Below are 10,233 nucleotides of genomic sequence, written 5' to 3' on the forward strand. Positions count from 1 at the left end.
TTATTAAACTGCTTCCAGCAGTTCAGACATTTGGGGAGCTGAATGTCATCAGGCAGCTGTTAGACACAGTGATGAAAATAGGTGGGGTATATTTGATTTGAGTAATGTATAAATTGAATTTCAAGTGACAGAATAGCCTCTTTATCTCTAGGAGACACAAGTAAGAACTGTGGCAGTGTTCTTACAGGAAATGAAAATCCAGAGAACTGGTTCAATCATTAGGTAGTTACCATAGCCTTCCCAGCAGTCATTCGAGAACTGCTGATGAGTGTGACCTTTACAAAAATGCACAAAGCCTTCATTTCTACACAGTTAACCTTTACATGCTGAAGCTCTCCTGTGAAACACAACTGAAGGATGCCTCTGAATAATAAGCAATAACTAAAAGAAAATATTACAAAATGAAATTACATGTCTAAAACAGTCTGTTTCACTGGAGCTTCTTACCTTACCACTGTCATGTTTATCTAATAGACAACATAAGATAGCAGAGACTCAGAGCCTAATGTACAAGAATTGCTTGTTTTTTTTAGCTAAATTAAATACTTGTAGATATTCCTATTAACCAGCCTTTAGCAAAAATGTTTTGGGAAAACAATGCAAATTTACAGTAACCACGACATTCTAACTGTCAAGTTGTTTTATCCCAACTTATTTCCATCTATACATCTAACTCCATTATTAAGGCCATGGTTACACGCTCATCTGTGAAAGACACCTACCTAAAATTTTCTTATGCATGTCTCCTTTGTTTGTAACAAATTATTTTGCCTCATTACTGTATGTACACTTGAAACCAAAACATACACTCTAAAAAAAGAAAAATATGCATGTTTTTTTTACATAAATTATTTATATTTGCCAAATGCCAATGAGTAATTATAGAGAATTTTTAATGAACTTTAATAACTTTTTGCAAAGTCAAAAGTTTCCATACATTAAGCACGTAGTGTATCAACATTGGCTGAAAGGCCATTCAGTCAGGAAGAAGCCATTACTCTAAAAAAAACATAAAAAAAAAAAAAATCAATGTTTGTAAACACAGGAACAAACAACAAGGCATTTGGTGTGGGGACAATGCTAAACAAAATTACTTATCTCGTCCCTGTTTCTCCACATCCACGGTTCCTTTTAGTTGAGAATGAGTTTTGAGCAGTGACACTAGTCATGGACGTTATGTAGGATCAAATGGCAGAAACAAATATGCACTTTCATCCATCAGTTAGGGATGGTATAATTATCTTTCATCCATTTCCTATTGCTCGTACATTTATCCTGCGTTCTAGTTTGGAATGCACCACTATGTTTCTATTACTTACTCCAGCGTAGTACCATGACATCAATTCCGGCTTCGGCCGATGTGCTCCACCATGGAACACATTACGGCGCAACTCTTACTTCCTACCTTCCTACTCCAGATTCTTATACATTGTGCAAACTGGTGAGTTTTATTACTCTAACTTCCTGTTTATTTCAATGTGTCTTTCTCTACAGGAACTACCTATTTACCTTCTATTAAGCATGGAAACTGTCATTCCTTTAATTACCCATAGAAATGGCAATAGATTACTCTGTTTGTTTCTATATGATCCTGATGTAAGAAATCACTATGACATACATTGTGACAGTTTTTAGCTTATGACCCGACTGAATTGTATTTACTATATTGCATCAGCTTTTAGATTTTTGGTTTGTATATATTGTTTTTGTATACATTTATTATTATTATTACATTGTCTGAAGAAGGTCTGAGTTACAGGACCAAAACATCACGTTTCTTTAAAAGAATAAACAATGTATCTAGTTTTACAAATCCTATACTAAGTGTGACTGGAATCCTTTTTACAGTATAAAATAAATTCACAGGAATATTGCCAGAGGACTTACTTTTATATCTGGTGGATGAAAGACACAGCTCACACAGTGTATTAACCATTTTTATATTTTTTAAAGCAGCTGTGAATAAAAGTTATATCTTAAGCATTTTTCACAGACAAGTCCAGATTCCAGTGAATCTATTCAGTGAGCTACATCACGGAACTGCTAATATGACATTATAATACACAGGAAATAATACCACAATAAACCACAAACAGTATATTGTCAAACAGCATAACACTTTCTAGTTTTTGTTTCTTTCATGTCCCAGTGTGGTGGAATCAGCCAGAAAATCAACTTTGAAGTGAAATGTAAATTGCTGGTGTAAAATCAAGGAGGCAGAGAGTTTAACACTGAAGTCGAGGTGGTGAGCTCTGAATGCCTCCTTGTGATTGAGGTCATGCATTGGACTTCAGGATATCTGATTAGTGATGTCTGGATGCAGGACTGTCAGTGAAAAGGGCTTTCAAAGGAAGAGAGAGCTTGACTTCAGTGTTAACATCTCTGCCTCCTTGACTTTACATTTTACTTCAACGTTTATTTTCTGGTTGATGCCACCACACTGGGTCGTGAAAGAAACATGATCTGAAAGGTGTTAAGCTTCTTGGCAACATACTGGTAGTGGCTTATTAGGTCACTTACTGCTGACAGGATACCTTTCAGGGTGCACAGTGGGAGCAATGTCTAAGTGTCCCATATTTTTAGACTTGGCTGGGATGATAGAAAGCAATATGCTGGGGTTAATTCATAACCACATCAACTTCTCTAGTAAATTCTGGGAAATATGAAAATACATTTTCATGATGGGACAAGGAAAACAATGCCCCTTTTTGCTACCTTGAATCCAACATCATGTCATTAGGCTTCTTGAAAGTCATGCTTGATGTTAAGGGGGCTGCCTTACCGGGGAGCAAAAAGAGTCATTCTTTTCGTTGTTTCATTCTGGAAAACATAATTGCATATTTCCCAGAATCCACTAGTGGAGCATCAATGGCGATAAGTCTCCACACACCTACAAGGCGGCATTAATTGGCAAACTCTGGATAAGAAGAACTCTTACTTCCTCCCTTAATTCTTGCATTGTGGGTATCACTAGGGATTTCCAGGGACATGTCAAGAAGAGTCGAGCTATGGTAAAGGATGCAGCCCTAGATTAGCCAGTGGATCTTTTAAAAGCTCTGTTACATTTCCATTAATCTCTTTTTTCAATAGCATAACTGAAATAAATACTGTGAAGTAAACCGGTCTAAAGGGCACCCTAAACAGAATGTACTCGGTGAGCAATCTCCTGCACTCTTGCATTAAAAAGTTTCCAAACAACTTTCTTTGTTTGACTTCATGATTCTTTGTTCAAAGTGCAAGTTTTGGTCCATTTACTAACAATGATTTTCCTGGTAAAAGCAACGCTCACTTAATACGCTACAGCAGACATTGCATGGTAATTGACATCTGCACTGTGGTTTGAAGAATAAATGGATTTGTAAGAGTTTCAAGGCACTAGCTTGAAACAGCTCGACGTCATTAGGTCTCAGATCATGTTGTGCTCACAGAACACGTCCTAGTGCTCTATCTTCTTTTCGATTTATGCCAGGGGCCTAAGAAGTTCTTAAAACAGCTATGATTGATTGTCACACAATGTGAAAGTAAAATTGAATTACTCTGTGTTGCTTAGTGTACATGAAAATGACTTATGGATGTATAGAACTAAAGTACCCATTCCTGTGGTGGATTTCTGACTTTAGTTTTTGTCGTTATATGCAAACAAAAATGATTAGGCTCATTGAGCAAATACATTCATGAATTCTACTATATTAGAACTTACACTAGATCACAGCATTCAGAGACATAACCTGGGGCTTGAGCTACTCGATCAATACTTTGCAACAGGACTTACAATCATAAATATATTGTATAAGGTTATTTGAAAGTACAGGAGCTATGCACCAGGGTCCAAGTGGAAATCATACTTTGCCCCCTCATTACAGTCCTGAAGGAATTCATTAGTCACATGTTGACCATCACAATGGAGATTTCATAAAGAAATGCAAATTAATTTTAGCTAGCAAACACCTAAATTGTACATAGATCGGGATGCATTGTAGGTAGTGTAGTCTTTTTATCGGAGTTCAGAGAAATTAATATGTACTTTAATTACATTATCATGTTGTTAACATCACTTTTCTAGGAGTAGCTGCATGGAAGAGTACAGGCAGTCCCGTACTTAAGGACACCCGACTTACAGACGACCCATAGTGAAAGACAGACCCCTATACCCACTGTGACCTCTGGTGAAGCTCTCTGGATGCTTTACTATAGTCCAAGGGTGCAGAGATTAGCTGTGAGGTGTCTGTAATGAAGCTTTATTGATAATCCTTGGTCCAATTATAGCAATAAAATGTAAAACTCCAATTGTCACTGAGGAAAAAAAAATATTGGTCTGGATCTACAATTATAAAATATACAGTTTCGACTTACATACAAATTCAACTTAAGAACAAATGGATGTCATGTAGGTTGGCCTTAGTGACTGGAGGGGAAAACACATTTTTTGGGTACACATTATTTATTTACTTTATGTATTTTTAATAGATTTTTATGTTATTTATTTTTTCTGTTATATTTGTTTTTACATCTAACTTTTCAACAGTTACAGGTGAAAACATTACTTCTTCAGTGACTTGTCTCTCATGTCACATGTTCATTCAGGTGATTGCTGGGATTCATAGAAGCAGTGGACCAGCTTCTGCCTGTGTATGATAAAAGGAGAAGATAGAAATGCTAAGTACCTCTTCTGTCTTGAGCCCAAGAGCCTCCTAAAGCCTGCACTATAAATATGCTATGGTGTGGACATTAGGGACCCGCTTCGCATGCACTAAATCTACAATGACCAGTCAGGAACCAGTTAAATTTTGAATCCAATCTCCTTGAATCCCATACAACTGCCTTGATATTAAAATTCCTTCCTCCCTAACATAACTTTCAATTCATGAATCCAGGAAAATTGTGTTAATATAGATTTTAATAGCTTGACAGCTTGTAATAGCTAAAAACATAACACATAAGAAACTAACTAGCAAAAAGTTACATAAAGTCACACGGGGAAGTGTGTTTAATGTATATCCTAATAAAATTGATTAAAATCCTAATATTACATTTGGCAGTTAATTATTCAGAATACCATGTGTTCTAAGGCGATAGAACTAAACCAATAAAAAAGGGATTTTCACATCAGAAATAATATAACCAATCTAAGTACACAGCCAGAAAAGCCATATCATAAAGGTAATGCCTTCAATCTTCTAGTCACTTAGCCGAAAGATCGGTGAATTTACATAACTACTCTAAAGATCTGTGTTGTTTTAAATTACTTTTTACATCTGCTGGATAGTCCACTAATACTGAAAATTAAATTTATATGTTAGCTTTTCCAATATTCTTGGCAGCCTGCCACACTGTAAATAAACTGTATTGGAATATTTAACTCTGCCAAGATAATTAGAACTGCAGCAAATTCTCTGCCAGAATCTAAAGTGGTAAATAAGCAACACAAGCCTCCCTTAGAGATGCATGCAATTATAAAATGGATTTAGACTAGGAAAGACAACATTTAAACAAGGAATTTTATATTTAGAGAGAAAAATAATCCTACAGTGAAATATGGCTGCCATAAATGTATACTGTTGTAAGAGAAAACCGCAGAGAACAAAATACTTGCTTCTTTGTTTAAAGAAACAGCAGTGTGAGACACTAACGGGATGATTCAATGGCGTGTTGCCATGGTGAAATGGTTCTAGAATGTTGGAATAATAAGCAAGAGCTATGCATACAATTGTTCAATTAAATGCATGTTCTCTTTGTATTTTATTGTATTACCATTGAGCTGAATGAATTGCATAAATAATTTTAGTTTGATATATGATCTCTGTGTTACTCGTGGATTTTACACTTTATGTGTAAAGTGTTATTATTGTGTGGCTGGAAAAAAATATTGAAAATGTTGTACAAGTATTACATTTCTAGGCATGTTCGGCAGAAGCATTATTTATTTATTAAATTATGTTATTCTGATACCTTTTAAAGAACGGCTGGACCATTATACAAGCCCTTAAACCTCCTTGTAGATCGTAAGCTCTTGCCAGCAGGGCCCTCATTTCTATTGTTTCATCCGACCATGGATGAACATGATAGAGCTGTATAAATAAACATTTCTTCTACTTCTTGTTCTTGTTCTTATTATTATTAAAGTAATGGGGCCTAAGAACAAAAATGAACAAAACAAGATTCTATACAGAATATTTACAACAGTTGTCCACCTTTATGCACTGTTATACAATTAATTGTATAAACAATCTGCATGAATAGTTTAGTAACTTTGTTAATGCATTATGTTACTTATCTTTTTTACAACCTCTCTTATACACCAATGGTACACTCAGAGTTATAACAACTGCATAAATCTTCTTATGGGAACCTGGCAGGAGGATTTAGGCTGAGAATCTGTCAACAACTTTTTTTTCAGGAATGCAATATAGTTTTATTGATATGTACTTCTATTGTCTGGTGGAAAGGGACACTACCGAAAGAGAGATCTTTAAATGCCTTATAAGGAGTTATAGGGGTGGAAAAGAGTCATTTTGGTCTGTCTCATTAACATAAGGCACCTTTCACAGCTTTTAATAATATACTTGAGCTTTGGGACATGAATCAAGTCAGCATGGGACATCCTGACTTTCCGTAGTCATTCTGAATCCTTTAGAAGTGACTTTACTCAGATCCTTTGACTCCTTACAAGTTGCATGAACACAGTATTCAAAGTTATTTTCCTTCACAATGCCGAATCTTCCAGAATATAGAAGGACATTGGTTGAACTTGATGGACAAGTGTCTTTTTCAACCGTATAAACTATGATACATTTTTGTCACTATCTTGGGAAAGAGATTCATTGTGGTTTGTGGCCATAATTTTTCATGAAAAATTCTTTTAAAGGTATCAATATTTGTACTTTATGTAAATGATTATTTTTAAATAATGTTTTTTAATGGGACTTAAAGGGAACCTGTCACCAGGAGACCCATTTTAGCACTCCCCCAGTCCCCACAGAGCATAGTACATACACTGCCAAAGTGTTTTTGTATTAAAAATTGGTTTTACAGAAAAAAATATGTTATATTGTACCTTTCATTAGCATCTGCTGTGTGACTAGGCAGTTGCCAATTGGGAGGGGCTGGAAAGGGGGAACAGCTTCTCCATGTGACCTTTTCAAATATATGAAATCACCCATCACTTGGCTTAGCGACGCCCCCTTCTGCTCTACAGTCAATCCCGAGTGTGGGGAGTTATTCATATATTTGAAAAGGTCACATGTTTCCCAAGAGTGGGAGGAACTGCTCCTTTCCAGCCCCTCCCAATTGGCAACTGCCTAGTCACACAGCAGATGCTAATGAATGGTACAATATAAAATATTTTTTTTTCTGTAAAAACAAATTTTTTATACAAAAACACTTTGGCAGTGTATGTACTATACTCTGTGGGGACTGGAGGAGTGCTAAAAATGGGTCTCCTGGTGACAGGTTCCCTTTAAGGATACTTTTCTCGCTCTGGACGGTCTGCTATTTGCCTTTTACAGGAAAAAACGTGGATGCAATACTGGAAACGCCAAATGAAATCTTTGCATTACGTATGGTCTCCATGGCAGGGGCTAATATTATACTAATTTTAAAGAAAGTTAAGAAACCTATGGATATTGGCCCATATTTCTTTTAAACATGAATATAAAGATACTTGCTAAATTACTGGCTAACCGGTTACTGAGGGTAATATTGGATATAATAAATGTAGATCAAAACGGTTTAATGCCGGGCAGAAAAGCAAGTGATTGCATGCAGAGATTGTTTGCAGCGAGATGGAGGAGGGGGAGCTCCACTCCATCCTGTCATTGGACGCTATCAAGGCGTTTGACAGGGTGTAGTGGAATTTTCTTTGGGAGATCCTGAAGGGCTTTAGCTTTGTCCCGCTGTTTATACATTGGGTACAAAGTCTTTATGGTGCCCCCAAGGTCATGGTAATAGTAAAAGGCAGCGCCTCTGCCCAGTTTAATCTTTTCAGGGGTTCGAGACCCGGCTGTCCACTGTCCCTAAGCCCCTGGCAATATTGATACAAGAAGACAAAAGAGTCAAAGGAAGTGGATGTGGAGGAATTAGAGACATACTCTGTCTTTACGGTGTGCATGTACAAGTGGCGGCACTTCCAACTGGCTCAGCTGCGCTCCTAAGCAATCGGGCGAGACCGTGACAGGACAGGAAGTTGCCTACAAGCAAGGAGGCAGGGCATGGATCAAAACAAAGGAAAGAGTAGGGTTCTCTGCCCATACTTCCACGAGGAGGCATGCAAGGTTTACTGCTGGACTGAGCAGTCAACCTGGCAAGATATAACATCATTTCAATGGCATGGTGCAATGTTGGCTGGTAATAAATACACAGCCACAAAACATTAATCCACCATTTAAGGTACATTTTTAGTTTAACAGGGATCAAGTTGGTGACAGGTTCCCTTTAAAGCTTGGACAATGCCACATTACGTTATTAAATAGGCTATGTACGGAATATACAAGAGATAAATCTTAAGGAATACATGCTGGGTTTTCCAGGAAGACCTATATAAGGTTGTTTCACATGCCGTTGCTCGGTCCATGAAAACTGGTCCATGTGTTGATCAGAATTCATGGACTGAGCACAGTGACAGTGCATCATAGTGAAATATGAACACAGTGATGTTTCCACAGACTAAGCATGGTCATGTTCAGTCGTCTTAAAGGACATATACCTCCAGGATGAAGGATTGTAAACCAAGCACACTGGCAAACTGGTGTGTGCCCCCTCTGGAGCTGCTCTTCTTTAAGCTTACTATGTCCTATTTTTTTTTAGAAAAAAGGGGCTTTAAAGATTATGAAAATGCACACCTATGGATCCTGGAGCCACTCAGGTACATTTGCATAATTGTAAAGGCTTTTTTTTGTAAAAACCAGGGCATAAGAAGCTAAAAGAAGAGTGGATCCTGACAGAGGTGGCACACACCAGTATGTCAATGTACTTGGTTTACAATCCTTCATCCTGTTTTTAGATGTCCTAATCATAATAATCTTATATTAAATATAACAATATTATTAAAGCTCCATCATATACCATATTCCATAGTGCTATACTTCTGCAACTAGGTATTTCAGGCAAAATTGGTAATTGTAAGCAGCCCTTTTGATATATAGTAAGTTGTTTCCATCAGCAATGAACTTTAATTAGAAAATCATGCCTTTTGCATGGAATGTATGGTTATCTTTTTGCAATATTATAGACATCAGTAAATATGTTGTTTACTTAGATTTCTCTATTATGTTGCTATTAAACCTGAATTATATTGCAGCACTGATTCGCTGTGAACAGAATACTGCCGTGTGCACATATCTCTAACATTAATGTTACAATTTTAATTAATCCTGCCAACAATTCCAAAGAAAACATTAAGGCTAGTAATCATTTTCAATTTCCTCCAGACCATAGTTTGAAGAATTAATCGACTTTGCTGTGCTACCTGAAAACCATTCCAAGACTTGCTAAGACTCCATATGGTACATTGATGAGCTTACATTTCTTACTAAGTGCTTCCCTATCTGAAAACAAGAGCAAAGCTCAAACAAAGTGAGTCATCTGTTTTTGCCCTTGCATTCACTGCATGAGAAAATGTGGAGGTGTTAATTACAAGAATTTCACTGAGTCTTGACTAATAACAGTGTGTAAACAAATGAATGTCATACCCAGATACAGAAAAGCTTTTACTAATAAGGTAAAACTAGCAATTAGAGCTGACAGTAAAGTAATACTGGGATACTGTGCCAGCAAAAATATCCTTTAATGCAGCTCTTACTTACTGGAAAAAAAGCATTCTGCTTCTTCTCGTCCAGATGGAAAGGAAGGAGCTTCCAGTCATTCATTCAAAATGAATTAATTGCAAATTGGTGAGCAAGCACAGAAGCTTAAATCTCTTTTGTATAAATGCACTGACCCTTTTTCTCAGAGGAAAAGACACTCAGTTTCTCATTCCCTGACCTTGAAATAATAACTGAGTTCCTAAGAGAAGGAAAATGTCACTGATCATATAACATTTTGTAATGTCTTTGAAATAGCATTTACCTTGGTTAAATCCTGACCTGTTCACAAAGTATTTTTTACCTGAATTGTTTACTTATGTTATAATTTATTTTCAGATTTTTTAAATATTAGTAATATACTCTATGACGTTTCTACTGGAGTTAGGATTATGTTTGTTCATTCCTTTTTTTAATGTTCTCAACATGAGAGAAT

At 36.5% G+C, this 10,233-nt stretch overlaps 1 long non-coding RNA gene across 1 annotated transcript; it reads right to left on the reverse strand.

The window, feature by feature from the left end:
• Nucleotides 1-3,717: 3,717 nt before the first annotated feature.
• Nucleotides 3,718-9,915, reverse strand: LOC140074757 (uncharacterized). The gene is made up of 3 exons (XR_011849273.1): nucleotides 9,801-9,915; nucleotides 5,950-6,132; nucleotides 3,718-4,625 (listed from the first exon to the last, which is right to left on the reverse strand). It is a non-coding gene; the product is annotated as an uncharacterized lncRNA (long non-coding RNA).
• Between the last annotated feature and the right edge of the window lie 318 nt (nucleotides 9,916-10,233).

Source organism: Engystomops pustulosus, chromosome 1 (genome assembly GCF_040894005.1).
Source record: "Engystomops pustulosus chromosome 1, aEngPut4.maternal, whole genome shotgun sequence".
NCBI lineage: Eukaryota > Metazoa > Chordata > Amphibia > Anura > Leptodactylidae > Engystomops > Engystomops pustulosus.